Source organism: Leopardus geoffroyi, chromosome A2 (assembly GCF_018350155.1).
Source record: "Leopardus geoffroyi isolate Oge1 chromosome A2, O.geoffroyi_Oge1_pat1.0, whole genome shotgun sequence".
Lineage (NCBI taxonomy): Eukaryota > Metazoa > Chordata > Mammalia > Carnivora > Felidae > Leopardus > Leopardus geoffroyi.
Window position 1 is genome coordinate 104955531 of NC_059331.1, and position 15909 is coordinate 104971439.

General features: G+C 38.4%; 1 protein-coding gene across 3 annotated transcripts in view; it reads right to left on the reverse strand.

The window, feature by feature from the left end:
* THSD7A (thrombospondin type 1 domain containing 7A) overlaps window positions 1-15909 on the reverse strand; it is a 443308-nt gene that overhangs the window by 56199 nt on the left and 371200 nt on the right. The window lies entirely within an intron of this gene.

A 15909-nucleotide genomic window follows, 5' to 3' on the forward strand; every position in this document is an offset into this window, starting at 1 on the left:
AAACTTTCAGCACTTCAACACTGCATTTGACACATGGAAAATCAAACTCCTGACTTTTGATCATATTTTCTGTATCCTATATCTGTTCTGATTGCTCTTTCAGACTGAAATAAATACAAAACACCAGCAGGCTTAAAGTGGCAGCCGTAGGACATATTGCCTTTGAGATATATCCAATCACCTCTTTCATTTGAATTATGAATGAGCAGATAAAATAGCTTTCAACAACCTTCACGATTACTATATTGTGTTGCTGAAAGGTGTACTGCTGATAAAGAATTCCCTTTAAAAGCACATGGAAGATATTGGTTGGTTTTGATTTACAGTTGTGTGAATGAGCAACTCTGGCACTCTAACTAAAACTTCTGAATCAATCTCAAAAGCAACCTCAAAAATCTCTGCTACTTTAATGTATATTATATGTACATGATTGCAGTTAGGAATGAGAAAAAATTAGCTAGAACTTAATTATCCTTGTGGGTTTAAAAATATTGAAAAAAATCATTGAAAAGTTCTCAAATAACATTCTTTTGCAATAATATATTGAGGACTGATATCTCAGTAACATGGAAAAACCAAATTATTATCTATAGCCAAACTCCCCTAATCAAATGTTCCATTCAAGCTCATACATCCAGTAGATGTAAAGTTATAAATCTACATTGGGTAATTAAAATTTTCATGATGAAGTGTTCAGGAAAATTTATATAACTACAGTGAAATGCTCCTTTAATTTTATTTGTATTTACTTATATACATATGAAGACCTATGTCTTCATATCTGCTAGGTGCTTATAGATTTTCTCAGGAAGTTTCAACATCAGTGTTAATAGTTGTGGGGTTCTGTTGCTGTTTTTATTCTGATACTGGGAATTACCCAATGACTAGGCACATTCAGATTCATTTAGGTACAGCTACACACAAGTTTTTTATCAAGACCATTTCTTATTGCCAACTCTAAAGCTTTCTGCTGTATAATAAGGGATGTGGCTGTTCTTTGTCTTTGATTCCTGGGAGGTAGCCTTCAAGTCCTGACATTTTCTGAATCTTTCTTATTCATGGTGGCTTCTTGGACTATAGGTGAGTTTATGTTAAAGAGAGGACTCAGGACGTGGTGCTGGTTACACCACAAAGACAAAACAAGTTTAGAGAGTCAGGGTTTTAAGCCACATGATATCCACCCAATCTCTTGGTGGGTAGATTGAGCTTAACCATGTGCCAAAGAATTGATTAATCATGCCTACATTATAAAGCCCCAATAAAAACTCTGGGTGCAAAGCTCACATGAGCTTTCTGGCAGCTAAGTACACACTGATGTGTAGACAGGGTGATGCCTCCTGGCTTCTTGGGGAGAGAACATGGAAGCCTTATGATTGGGACCCTCCCAGAGCTTGCCTATGTGGCTCTTATTTTGGCTACTTCTGATTTATATCATTTTGCTATAATAAAACTCTACTTGTAAGTCCAGTTGACCCTGAACAGCATGGGAGGTAGGGATGGTGACTCCCAGTGCAGTTGAAAATACTTGTATAATGTTGACTCCCCCAAAACTTAACTACTAATAGCCTACTGTTGACTAGAAGTCTTACAGATAACATAAAGAGTTGATTAACACACATTTTGTACCCTGTGTATATCATATTGTATATTCTTACAATAAAGTAAGGTAAACAAAGGAAAATTCTAAGAAAATCATAAGGAAGAAAAATATGCTTACAGTACTATACTATATTTATTGAAACAAATCCGTGTCTAAGTGGACCCACACAGTTAAACTCATGTTGTTCAAAGGTCAACTATATAGTGCTTTCCCTAAGTTCTCTGAGCTGTTCCAGTGGAACCTAGGGGGTTGTAGGAACCTCCAAAATTGTAGCCAGCTTGTCAGTAGTAACTGGGGACCCCTGAACTTGCAGCTGATGTCTGAAATGAGAGCAGTCTTGTGAAGGACTAAGCCTTTAACTGGAGGAGTTGGGCCTAACTCCAAGTAGTTGTTGCCAGAATTTCATTGTACTTTTAGACATACATTCTATTTAAAAAGTAAATAAACTTATTTATATAAGAACCTGTACCTATAGTTTACTTATTCAACCAAAATAAAAGCCTTGGGAATAATTATATGCATTAAAGCATTTATGGACCTTCTCCACAGATTTAACATTTATAATTTTAACTAATACTGTATTAAAAGTGAGAGATAAGTATTAAAAAGCTCACTTTTGTTTTTTGTTTTTTGTTTTTTTTTTTTTAATATATGAAATTTATTGTCAAATTGGTTTCCATACAACACCCAGTGCTCATCCCAAAAGGTGCCCTCCTCAATACCCACCACCCACCCTCCCCTCCCTCCCACCCCCAACAACCCTCAGTTTGTTCTCAGTTTTTAACAGTCTCTTATGCTTTGGCTCTCTCCCACTCTAACCTCTTTTTTTTTTTTTTTTCTTTTTTCCTCCCCCTCCCCCATGGGTTCCTGTCAAGTTTCTCAGGATCCACATAAGAGTGAAACCATATGGTATCTGTCTTTCTCTGTATGGCTTATTTCACTTAGCATCACACTCTCCAGTTCCATCCACGTTGCTACAAAAGGCCATATTTCATTTTTTCTCATTGCCACGTAGTATTCCATTGTGTATATAAACCACAATTTCTTTATCCATTCATCAGTTGATGGACATTTAGGCTCTTTCCATAATTTGGCTATTGTTGAGAGTGCTGCTATGAACATTGGGGTACAAGTGCCCCTATGCATCAGTACTCCTGTATCCCTTGGATAAATTCCTAGCAGTGTTATTGCTGGGTCATAGGGTAGGTCTATTTTTAATTTTCTGAGGAACCTCCACACTGTTTTCCAGAGCGGCTGCACCAATTTGCATTCCCACCAACAGTGCAAGAGGGTTCCCGTTTCTCCACATCCTCTCCAGCATCTAGAGTCTCCTGATTTGTTCATTTTGGCCACTCTGACTGGCGTGAGGTGATACCTGAGTGTGGTTTTGATTTGTATTTCCCTGATAAGGAGCGACGCTGAACATCTTTTCATGTGCCTGTTGGCCATCCGGATGTCTTCTTTAGAGAAGTGTCTATTCATGTTTTCTGCCCATTTCTTCACTGGGTTATTTGTTTTTCGGGTGTGGAGTTTGGTGAGCTCTTTATAGATTTTGGATACTAGCCCTTTGTCCGATATGTCATTTGCAAATATCTTTTCCCATTCCGTTGGTTGCCTTTTAGTTTTGTTGGTTGTTTCCTTTGCTGTGCAGAAGCTTTTTATCTTCATAAGGTCCCAGTAATTCACTTTTGCTTTTAATTCCCTTGCCTTTGGGGATGTGTCGAGTAAGAGATTGCTGCGGCTGAGGTCAGAGAGGTCTTTTCCTGCTTTCTCCTCTAAGGTTTTGATGGTTTCCTGTCTCACATTCAGGTCCTTAATCCATTTTGAGTTTATTTTTGTGAATGGTGTCAGAAAGTGGTCTAGTTTCAATCTTCTGCATGTTGCTGTCCAGTTCTCCCAGCACCATTTGTTAAAGAGACTGTCTTTTTTCCATTGGATGTTCTTTCCTGCTTTGTCAAAGATGAGTTGGCCATATGTTTGTGGGTCTAGTTCTGGGGTTTCTATTCTATTCCATTGGTCTATGTGTCTGTTTTTGTGCCAATACCATGCTGTCTTGATGATTACAGATTTGTAGTAGAGGCTAAAGTCTGGGATTGTGATGCCTCCTGCTTTGGTCTTCTTCTTCAAAATTCCTTTGGCTATTCGGGGCCTTTTGTGGTTCCATATGAATTTTAGGATTGCTTGTTCTAGTTTCGAGAAGAACGCTGGTGCAATTTTGATTGGGATTGCATTGAATGTGTAGATAGCTTTGGGTAGTATTGACATTTTGACAATATTTATTTTTCCAATCCATGAGCAGGGGATGTCTTTCCATTTCTTTAAATCTTCTTCAATTACCTTCATAAGCTTTCTATAGTTTTCAGCATACAGATCCTTTACATCTTTGGTTAGATTTATTCCTAGGTATTTTATGCTTCTTGGTGCAATTGTGAATGGGATCAGTTTCTTTATTTGTCTTTCTGTTGCTTCATTGTTAGTGTATAAGAATGCAACTGATTTCTGTACATTGATTTTGTATCCTGCAACTTTCCTGAATTCATGTATCAATTCTAGCAGACTTCTGGTGGAGTCTATCGGATTTTCCATGTATAATATCATGTCATCTGCAAAAAGCGAAAGCTTGACTTCATCTTTGCCAATTTTGGCGCCTTTGATTTCCTTTTGTTGTCTGGTTGCTGATGCTAGAACTTCCAGCACTATGTTAAACAACAGCGGTGAGAGCGGGCATCCCTGTCGTGTTCCTGATCTCAGGGGAAAAGCTCTCAGTTTTTCCCCATTGAGGATGATGTGAGCTGTGGGCTTTTCATAAATGGCTTTTATGATCTTTAAGTATGTTCCTTTTATCCCAACTTTCTAAAGGGTTTTTATTAAGAAAGGGTGCTGGATTTTGTCAAAGGCCTTTTCTGCATCGATTGACAGGATCATATGGTTCTTCTCTTTTTTTTTGTTAATGTGATGTATCACGTTGATTGATTTGCGAATGTTGAACCAGCCCTGCTTCCCAGGAATGAATCCCACTTGATCATGGTGAATAATTCTTTTTATATGCCGTTGAATTCGATTTGCTAGTATCTTATTGAGAATTTTTGCATCCATATTCATCAGGGATATTGGCCGGTAGTTCTCTTTTTTTACTGGGTCTCTGTCTGGTTTAGGAATCAAAGTAATACTGGCTTCATAGAATGAGTCTGGAAGTTTTCCTTCCCTTTCTATTTCTTGGAATAGCTTGAGAAGGATAGGTATTATCTCTGCTTTAAACGTCTCGTAGAACTCCCCTGGGAAGCCATCTGGTCCTGGACTCTTATTTGTTGGGAGATTTTTGATAACTGAATCAATTTCTTCGATGGTTATGGGTCTGTTCAAGCTTTCTATTTCCTCCTGATTGAGTTTTGGAAGAGTGTGGGTGTTCAGGAATTTGTCCATTTCTTCCAGGTTGTCCAATTTGTTGGCATATAATTTTTCATAGTATTCCCTGATAATTGTTTGTATCTCTGAGGGATTGGTTGTAATAATTCCATTTTCATTCATGATTTTATCTATTTGGGTCATCTCCCTTTTCTTTTTGAGAAGCCTGGCTAGAGGTTTGTCAATTTTGTTTATTTTTTCAAAAAACCAACTCTTGGTTTCGTTGATCTGCTCTACTGTTTTTTTAGACTCTATATTGTTTATTTCTGCTCTGATCTTTATTATTTCTCTTCTTCTGCTGGGTTTAGGCTGCCTTTGCTGTTCTGCTTCTATTTCCTTTAGGTGTGCTGTTAGATTTTGTATTTGGGATTTTTCTTGTTTCTTGAGATAGGCCTGGATTGCAATGTATTTTCCTCTCAGGACTGCCTTCGCTGCGTCCCAAAGCGTTTGGATTGTTGTATTTTCATTTTCGTTTGTTTCCATATATTTTTTAATTTCTTCTCTAATTGCCTGGTTGACCCACTCATTCGTTAGTAGGGTGTTCTTTAACCTCCATGCTTTTGGAGGTTTTCCAGACTTTTTTCTGTGGTTGATTTCAAGCTTCATAGCATTGTGGTCTGAAAGTATGCATGGTATAATTTCAATTCTGGTAAACTTATGAAGGGCTGTTTTGTGACCCAGTATATGATCTATCTTGGAGAATGTTCCATGTGCACTCGAGAAGAAAGTATATTCTGTTGCTTTGGGATGCAGAGTTCTAAATATATCTGTCAAGTCCATCTGATCCAATGTCTCATTCAGGGCCCTTGTTTCTTTATTGACCGTGTGTCTAGATGATCTATCCATTTCTGTAAGTGGGGTGTTAAAGTCCCCTGCAATTACCACATTCTTATCAATAAGGTTGCTTATGTTTATGAGTAGTTGTTTTATATATTTGGGGGCTCTGGTATTCGGCGCATAGACATTTATAATTGTTAGCTCTTCCTGATGGATAGACCCTGTAACTATTATATAATGTCCTTCTTCATCTCTTGTTACAGCCTTTAATTGAAAGTCTAGTTTGTCTGATATAAGTATGGCTACTCCAGCTTTCTTTTGGCTTCCAGTAGCATGATAAATAGTTCTCCATCCCCTCACTCTCAATCTAAAGGTGTCCTCAGGTCTAAAATGAGTCTCTTGTAGACAGCAAATAGGTGGGTCTTGTTTTTTTATCCATTCTGATACCCTTTGTCTTTTGGTTGGCGCATTTACTCCATTTACATTCAGTGTTATTATAGAAAGATACGGGTTTAGAGTCATTGTGATGTCTGTATGTTTTATGCTTGTAGTGATGTCTCTAGTACTTTGTCTCACAGGGTCCCCCTTAGGATCTCTTGTAGGGCTGGTTTAGTGGTGACAAATTCCTTCAGTTTTTGTTTGTTTGGGAAGACCTTTATCTCTCCTTCTATTCTAAATGACAGACTTGCTGGATAAAGGATTCTCGGCTGCATATTTTTTCTGTCTAGCACACTGAAAATCTCATGCCAATTCTTTCTGGCCTGCCAAGTTTCAAAAGAGAGATCAGTCAAGAGTCTTATAGGTCTCCCTTTATATGTGAGGGCACGTTTACCCCTTGCTGCTTTCAGAATTTTCTCTTTATCCTTGTATTTTGCCAGTTTCACTATGATATGTCGTGCAGAAGATCGATTCAAGTGACGTCTGAAGGGAGTTCTCTGTGCCTCTTGGATTTCAATGCCTTTTTCCTTCCCCAGTTCAGGGAAGTTCTCAGCTATTATTTCTTCAAGTACCCCTTCAGCATCTTTCCCTCTCTCTTCCTCCTCTGGGATACCAATTATGCGTATATTATTTCTTTTTAGTGTATCACTTAGTTCTCTAATTTTCCCCTCATACTCCTGGATTTTTTTATCTCTCTTTTTCTCAGCTTCCTCTTTTTCCATAACTTTATCTTCTAGTTCACCTATTCTCTCCTCTGCCTCTTCAATCCAAGCTGTGGTGGTTTCCATTTTGTTTTGCATTTCATTTAAAGCGTTTTTCAGCTCCTCGTGACAGTTCCTTAGTCCCTTGATCTCTGTAGCAAGAGATTCTCTGCTGTCCTCTATACTGTTTTCAAGCCCGGCGATTAATTTTATGACTATTATTCTAAATTCACTTTCTGTTATATTATTTAAATCCTTTTTGATCAGCTCATTAGCTGTTGTTATTTCCTGGAGATTCTTCTGAGGGGAATTCTTCCGTTTGGTCATTTTGGATAGTCCCTGGCGTGGTGAGGACCTGCAGGGCACTTCCCCTGTGCTGTGGTGTATAACTGGAGTTGGTGGGTGGAGTCGCAGTCAGACCTGATGTCTGTCCCTGGCCCACCGCTGGGGCCACAGTCAGACTGGTGTGTGCCTTCTCTTCCCCTCTCCTAGGGGCGGGATTCACTGTGGGGTGGCGTGGCCCGTCTGGGCTACTTGCACACTGCCAGGCTTGTGATGCTGGGGATCTGGCATATTAGCTGGGGTGGGTAGGCAAGGTGCACAGGGGCAGGAGGGGCAGGCTTAGCTCGCTTCTCCTTAGGTGATCCACTTCGGGAGGGGCCCTGTGGCAGAGGGAGGGAGTCAGATCCGCTGCCGGAGGTTTGGCTCCACAGAAGCACAGAGTTGGGTGTTTGCGCGGAGCGAGGAAGTTCCCTGGCAGGAACTGGTTCTCTTTGGGATTTTGGCTGGGGGATGGGCGGGGGAGATGGCGCTGGCGAGCGCCTTTGTTCCCCACCAAACTGAGTTCTGTCGTCCGGGGGCTCAGCAGCTCTCCCTCCCTTTGTCCTCCAGCCTTCCCGCTTTCCGAGCAGAGCTGTTAACTTATGACCTCCCAGATGCTAAGTCGCGCTTGCTGTCGGAACACAGTCCGTCAGGCCCCTCCGCTTTTGCAAGCCAGACTCGGGGGCTCTGCTTGGCCGGCGAGCCGCCCCTCCGCCCCGGCTCCCTCCCGCCAGTCCGTGGAGCGCGCACAGCCTTGCCGCCCTTCCTACCCTCTTCCGTGGTCCTCTCGTCTGCGCTTGGCTCCGGCGACTCCGTTCTGCTAATCCTCTGGCGGTTTTCTGGGTTATTTAGGCAGGTGTAGGTGGAATCTAAGTGATCAGCAGGACGCGCGGTGAGCCCAGCGTCCTCCTACGCCGCCATCTTCCCTCCTTCTCCCATCTAAGGTCTAAAAAGCTCACTTTTGGGATAAGGCTTTGTCAGCGACATAAACATATTTGATGACGTGTTGAGATAATGAAGTAATGAGAAATAAATTAACTCTGAAACTTATTAGATGATTTATTTTTAATGTGATCCAATGCAGGGCATTTTTCTTCCAACAAATGAAAACTATATACTGCCAGAGAAGTAGTTCCAAAGGATGATCTTTTAAACATTAGTTTGTTGGATTCCAATAAGTGTTAAACAGAATTTTAACAAAAAAACATTTCGGTGGTCAAGTTGGAAAATTGCTGCATTTAAATTAAACAGGTCTCTTTACCCTGGGTTTTCCTTTTTTGCTGATATGAACTGTGAATCTCTAGGAGAAAGCCACAGATACTGCATTTCTATACTGACTTTCTTCTATAGCATCTCACTGAACCAGTAAGAGATAGATAATTCAGATAGGTTATAGTTATAATGCATTAAACTTGGATTCATGTTTTGAGCTGTACCGAGTTTTAATATGTAAAAAGTAGGACATTCCAGGTCCATTTCCAGATACAGAAAAAAAGCAAAAGTGAATAAACAAAAAAAAAAAAAAATCAAATCTCCTGAACTTAAAAAAATTGTTTTTTCTTAACTTATATTTACTTTAAAGTTTTAAAGCTTAAAAGGTCAAGCTTATGGCAAAGGGAGGAGAAACTGTTATGTGAATAAATATTTTAAGGGCTTTTTTATGGCAGTTTAAAAAGACCATAAGAAGAATCAACTTTGTTTTTATCCAAATTAACTAAAATTTCTTGTAAGAGCTAAATTGGATTTCAGGGCAACTATGAAGAAATGGGATAAATAGGGAGAGTAACTGCAAGTAAAGATTTTTCTTCAAAATTTAAATTTAAAATCCCCATAAATGTTTTCATTTCAATAATATATATATTATATATTATTATTATTATAATAAATAATTATTATTATATTATTAAGATATTATTATATTATTATATATATATTATTATAGATACTATATATATATAATCTTATATATATATCTTATGAACTTATGAAAAAATTCCTTGTGCATAAACCTTGTTCACTATATGACTATTTTTATGATGCTTTCAAGTCATAAAAGACCTACATCGTAGGAATGAGACTAAACTCAATTAATGGGATACGGAACTTTAAAACTATTTTGGATTTGTAGGGCTTTACTAAAACAACAAGAATCTTTATGCGGATTCACACAGGTCATTCAGTATCTTTATGAATTATGAAACCTTATAACATAAGGAATGAACAGCTCTCCAGTTAAATCAATAAAACTGCCACAGATATTGGCAAGATTACCACTTTAATCATTTTGTTGAAGACTAATGTTATGACTTCTCTAATGCATTAGGAGAACAAGGGGTCAGAGGCCTAGAGAAAGGGTGTGGAGTAAAATATAATGGCAGAAGTTGTTGATTAAGGCAAAGATCAAAATTCCTTTTTTAAAAGTATTGCAAATAATGAACTATTTTTGGCAGTTAAATTTATTTTAAGCAGAGCATTTTCTTTCCAAAACGCTGAAAAGAAAGCCCAATAAGTGTATGGAATTTATTGGAGGCGATGTTTGACAGCGTGGCCTGAGGGACTCCATGGAGCCCAGTTTGAAAACCATGTTATGAGGTAATAGATGAGTTGAGGTCTCTGGGACATGGAGCCCAGAGAACTAAATAACACCAGATGTTTTTCTGTCACACATGACATGAATGGTAGCTGCAGGAAATTTTCCAATGAAAGTCTCTCCTTCAACACTTCCACAGTCCTCCTTCAGGGAGCCTGGTGGAGAAGGACGCTGGTATCCACACCTTATTTAAATTTGACCCTAGGCAATCACTTTATTTTTGTACTCAGTCTCCACAGTAGCCCTTTCCTTCTTCCCCTGGCTCTTTCAAACTTGCAACTATTACCTCAGGAAAAGTCTGTCCCTCAAACCCTGCCTCTCTTTTACATTTAAAAGGAAAAAGATCTCCATTGAGAATGATAACTGTGAAAGTAATACTAGCAGTACCTGTACGGTCAAATGAAAGAATTCTGATATGAATTAGACACTAAATAAATACGACCAACGAAAAAAGCTTTTCAGAGAACTTAGCACTCCATTTCAGCTTGTTTAAAGGACCCTATTTATTGCCTTTTATGCCTGGTTTAATTAAACATGCTCTTCCTCAAATCATCCACCATGATACGAAAAAAATTCTCATTAAATTTTGTTTCTTTAAAATTAACCTCTAATTTTGAACTTACATAACGTTCTAATAGAATTCCATTGCAAAAGTAATCCATTCTAGTTATATTATGGTTGACTGCTTATGTAGGTTATCCTCAGAATCTACTTTCCCCGTATTCATAATCATTTTTTATCAGATATACCCTGAGTTCCACACAATGTCTTAGAAGTACATGCTCTTGAACTAAAATTTATTTGTACATTGAGTACTGGCAATGATCAAATTGCCACTATGTGTTCCACAGAGGGTCCTAGAGACTCATTTGGTTTTCAAAATCATACCTAAGTAGACATTCACTTTATGAAGACCCATCCTTATAAATTGACAGATAGATAGATAGATAGATAAATCTCCTAATGTTCTCTTCCCCACAACTGGTAATCAAGTGAACTATCACATGGGAGGTATGGGTTGTTTTGCTCAATGCAAACAATCTTACAAAGATTTAGGCTCACATTGCTACCAAACCCTGGTAGGGTCTGCATGATCCAGTAAAGTAATCCTTGAACTTGAAACGTGTAAGGCACCTGGCTGGCTCAGTTGGTAGAGCATGATACTCTTGATCCTGGGGTTGTGAATTTATGTCCTCAGATGGGTGTAGAACTTACTTTTTTAAAAAATAAAAAAGTAAAATAAAAAATGGTAAATTAAAAAAATGTGTAGTAGAGCTCCCTGGGGATCCTGTCAAAATGCAGATTCTGACTCAGTAGGTCTGTAATGTGGGTTGAATTTCTGCATTTCCAATGGTTTCCCTGTGAGGTCTACGCTGCTGGTCTGTAGACCACATTTTGAGCAGCAAAGGATTAGATGCCAGTTGGCAAATGACAGCCCAGGCTGACAGCCTGTTTTTGAATTTAATTTTTTTTTAACGTTTATTTATTTTTGAGACAGAGAGAGACAGAGCATGAACAGGGGAGGGGCAGAGAGAGAGGGAGACACAGAATCTGAAACAGGCTCTAGGCTCTGAGCTGTCAGCACAGAGTCCGACATGGGGCTTGAACTCACCGTGAGATCATGACCTGAGCCGAAGTCGGATGCTTAACCGACCAAGCCACCCAGGTGCCCCTGACAGCCTGTTTTTATACATAAAGTTTTACTGGAACAGAGTCATGCCATGCACTCATGGCATTCACTCACATACTGTCTATGGCTGCTTTCATGCTGTAACTGCAGAGTTGAATACTTGTGTCAGAGACATTTTGGTCCACAAAGCCTAAAATAGTTGCTATCTGGAGCTTTAGGAAAACATTTGGTGATAAGGTAATTTAACCTAACAGCTTATTGTTAAGTTTCTTCATAGTTTCTACATGTTATCAAGTATTTGATAGGTATTTATAGCAATATATTACTTTTACGCAATAGGAGAGCAACATATATTAAATGTCCTGGGCTGAGAAAGAACAATCAGATCAGATGTGCCTTTCTGTTAACTTGATATTAAGAGATGATAAAACATCTCAAATGTAACTGAGTTTTAGAATAGGTATTGGTAGTACACTATGGCTTAAACCGCCTATGAGATATAGCAAAGATAAACTTTCTGAAGGTAAAGACTGAAGTGAAGTGTCTGGAAGGAATTATGTAGCTCTTAGAGCTCAAGATTTGAACACCTGGCATTTTAATATTTTATCCAATTCACCTTCAAAGTATCCCTTCCACATAACTCAAATAGAAATGCTGTTTCTACTTTTCAAGGAAAAATATGAGTTTTAGAAACAAAGAGAGTTCAATAAACATCCCACACTACCAATTAAAGTTGTAAACAAGGGTTGGGAAAATGTAAGTTGCTACAATTACTAATATAAACCAGGAGGTGAAGGTGTTGTCCAAATCTAGTGTTGTACAAATCAGGCAACTCTTGATAAGCTTTGAATGGAAATAAAGAGATTTTAATATTGATATCACAGGGCTAATTCAGTAGAATAGGTATGTGATTATTATTTCCTCTCTTATTTAGTAGGTAGATAGAAGCACAAATATTTAATGAATACCACATAGAAAGTTTGTGGCATGTATCACTCTTATTCTAAAGATCTTAGCTATTCTCAAAAATCTGTTTGATTATTTCCCAGAAATGTGACACAGAGGGAAGATACTGTCCGGAAAAAAGAAACAACTGAAGCCTGACTGTGGATCAACTACAACTGCAAAAATTCTCTCTAGTTCACTCATTCATCCACTCTACAAATATTGAGCCCTTACTGCTCCAGGGGGTTGGGATACATCAGTGAATAAAACAGTCTATGATACCCTCATCAATCTCCATTCTTGTTCAGGAGATACGACATAAATAAACACAACAAGTAAATTATATGATATGGTTATACAATGATACATGCTTTAGAAATACAAAATGTACAACAGGATAAGGGGTTTGGGGAAAGAGGAGTATGGTTGAGGGGCCCATGATAAAACTCTATCATTTACATATAAATGGAAGTCATGTATACATGCATTTTACATAAATTAGTTTATCTTTAAGGTTCTTTAAAATATTAAGACTAAGTAATATAATGATGTTTAAAAGTTCCAGAAATTCTAACTCTTGTTCTGTGAAACTTTAAGTGATTAACTTGAGAAGTGCCTGGTACTATGTAGTCACTCAAATTTCTAATGAACCAATCAGTTAAGATATTTTTTAAAATTTTTATTGATTTATTTTTGAGAGAGAGAGAGAGGCAGAGAGGGAGAGAGAGAGAGGAAGAAGAGAGAGAGGGAGCGGGAGAGCGGCAGAGAGAGAGGGGTACAGAGGATCCCAAGCAGGATCCCTGTGGACAACAGAGAGAACCTGATGCAGGGCTTCAATCCACAAACCGCGAAATCATGACCTGAGCTGAAGGCAGACGCTTAACCAAGGCTGAGCCACCCGGGCACTGCCCCCCGCCCCTGATCAATTAAAATTATCAAGAGTGTTCTGGCAGTGAATAGAAAATGTATGATTTGGTTTTTGAATGATTTAAAATCTCAGGGCGCCTGAATGCTCAGTCGGTTAAGTGTCTGACTCTTGATTTCAGCTCAGGTCGTGATCTCATGGTTTGTGAGTTTGAGCCCCACATTGGGCTCTGCGCTGACAATGCTGAGCTTATTTGGGATTCTCTCTCCCTTTCTCTCTTCCCCTCCCACGTGCATGTGTGCTCTCTGCTCTTTCTCTTTCTCTATTAAAATAAATAAATTAAAAAAAATCTGTTGCTACATTGACACCATCTAAGATTTCACACAAAAAATATACATATTTCATATCATTCTCTTAGGACAAATGCCCTCAAACATATTGATATATCACTAGGAATTATATCTCATAGCATGTATTAGATGGGTTAATATTTATGTGACTCCCAAGGTATACACTAAGATCTGATTTTTGAATATGGTTATGAGACAGTCAGAGACCTTGGGAACAAGCCCATATGCACCTGGGACACTCCCTGTGGCATGTGACAGTTTTCCCTGCAGAGCAAGCAGGGACCAAGGAGAAAGCCCAGATTGATTTAAACTTACCTGAGATGGAATAGCCCCCAAATTCAACCTTCCTTCAGCTTTTCCACTCTTCTTAATGTGAAAAAAACTTGCCCAGAGGTGGAGACTTAACTTGCAAATGAAACACACAATGTACAAAGAAGCAAGTTCTGTCAACTGCACCTGCGTGTCTGCTTTCCTGGGATTCGTGGCCCCTACATGATTAAGTATATTACTGCTTTCCCACCTCAACTCCTTTAAAACTTTCCCTGGCTGTTGTTCTGAGACCTTTGCATGTCTGACACCTGCAGAGATTGTGTCTCCCCTTTGGCTGCAGCTGCTGCCCCAATAAATCCATGCCTGTGCCTTTAAATTTTGGGTCCAGCCTTGTTTCTACCGTCGCTGGGTCCAAGAACCCAAGCCTGGTATAACAGGTCTATCATTTTTCAGTACAAAGTTTGCTACTGCAAAGACTTCCAGACATAAAAGAACTGTGCCTTAAGGTTATTAAGACATTAAAAAATGGTGACCACATGGGAAATGGCCTACAATAATATAATTAAACTGGGGAAAGTCAAACTGTTTTATCAGTATAACTGATAACGTGCTCCACAGATGGACAGCACAGATAAAACAGAAATGCCCCCAGGCCACTATTGAACAGGAGATTAGTGTCTTTGCACTGCATACATGTGGGGGTCAATTCTATGTTTAAACTGAAGGCAGAAAGAGACTTTTTCTTGAAAGCCATTTTTCTACCATCCATCTAGAAAGCCAGTTTAGCTGACAGAAGGCAGTGGTCACAGAGACTATAATTTAGAGTGTGCCTCAAAAAGAATACCAAAGTTAGAGTATTCCACCAACACCATCAGAACGGATAGAACATACAGAAGCAAAGTAGTAATTTGCAAAGAAATCAGGCGACAGAGATTCAATTTCCCTGGACTTCACTTTGAGTAAATATATTGGTAAATACTAAAGTATCCCACTGGACATCTATCACAGATCAGGTTGAATGAGAAAGACATGATGTTGGACGGACACAAGGAACTAAACTGGAGCCTTTACTTAGTTAAGGGTCTTAGATTCTCCCACAATCCCCATGAAGTTCAGTGTTGCCCAGAATCTTTTTCCTATATGTGCTTTTCTTCTAGAATACAGTACTACATTCTTCATGCTTTGAATTGACAACGATGCTAAGGTAGGAAGTCTATTGCCTTTGGACAATTTCTATTATTTTTGTACCTGTACTTTTTTAAGTGATCATTTCTGTGAGATTCATAAGATATGAATTCATAAGGTTTTTTTCTAAAAATTAGGTCAACTGTTAACTGGCTTACTGACACTCTCCTGCATCTAATTAACAGATCTGGATAAAAGTGAGAATATACAAAAGTCATTCTGAAAACTCAAAGGTTGTGTTAAAAACAAATGATTATCTTGGTGATTCACTAGGCATGATAATTTAAAGTGTGAGCAAACACTTATAAGCTACATTCCAGGAGAAATGTATTTTTAAAAGTTGTCTTCAATTTTACATTTTAATGACTAATTATGATCTTTTACATTATCATATCATCTCAGAATGGCCTGTGCATTTACATTTTTCCTGGTATCTAATTTACAGTACCTATGTTACTGATACAGAGAATAAAATATTGTCACTCTTACGCATGTCTCTCAAAGTGTACCTATTATAAATAATAAATTCTTTTTTCTTTTGCAGTTGTTTTTCTAAATGCATTGAATACATTAAGGTTAGGGATGCATTAACCTGAGTACATTAACCTAAAAAATACTTATGCCTAGGGCTTCAATGTTATGGAGTCTTTGGACCAATTATCACTAGACTTTGGTAAATGAAGGAGGAATTATCAGATCAGATGGAAAATAAAAGGAAACAGTTTTTGGAAACTTCTCTGTGGGGAGAAGTTTAAGAGATTCCAATAAATGTGTCACCAATGATACTGTGATGGAATGGAGATGGTCCTATTAGATCATGTTGTTTTCTAAA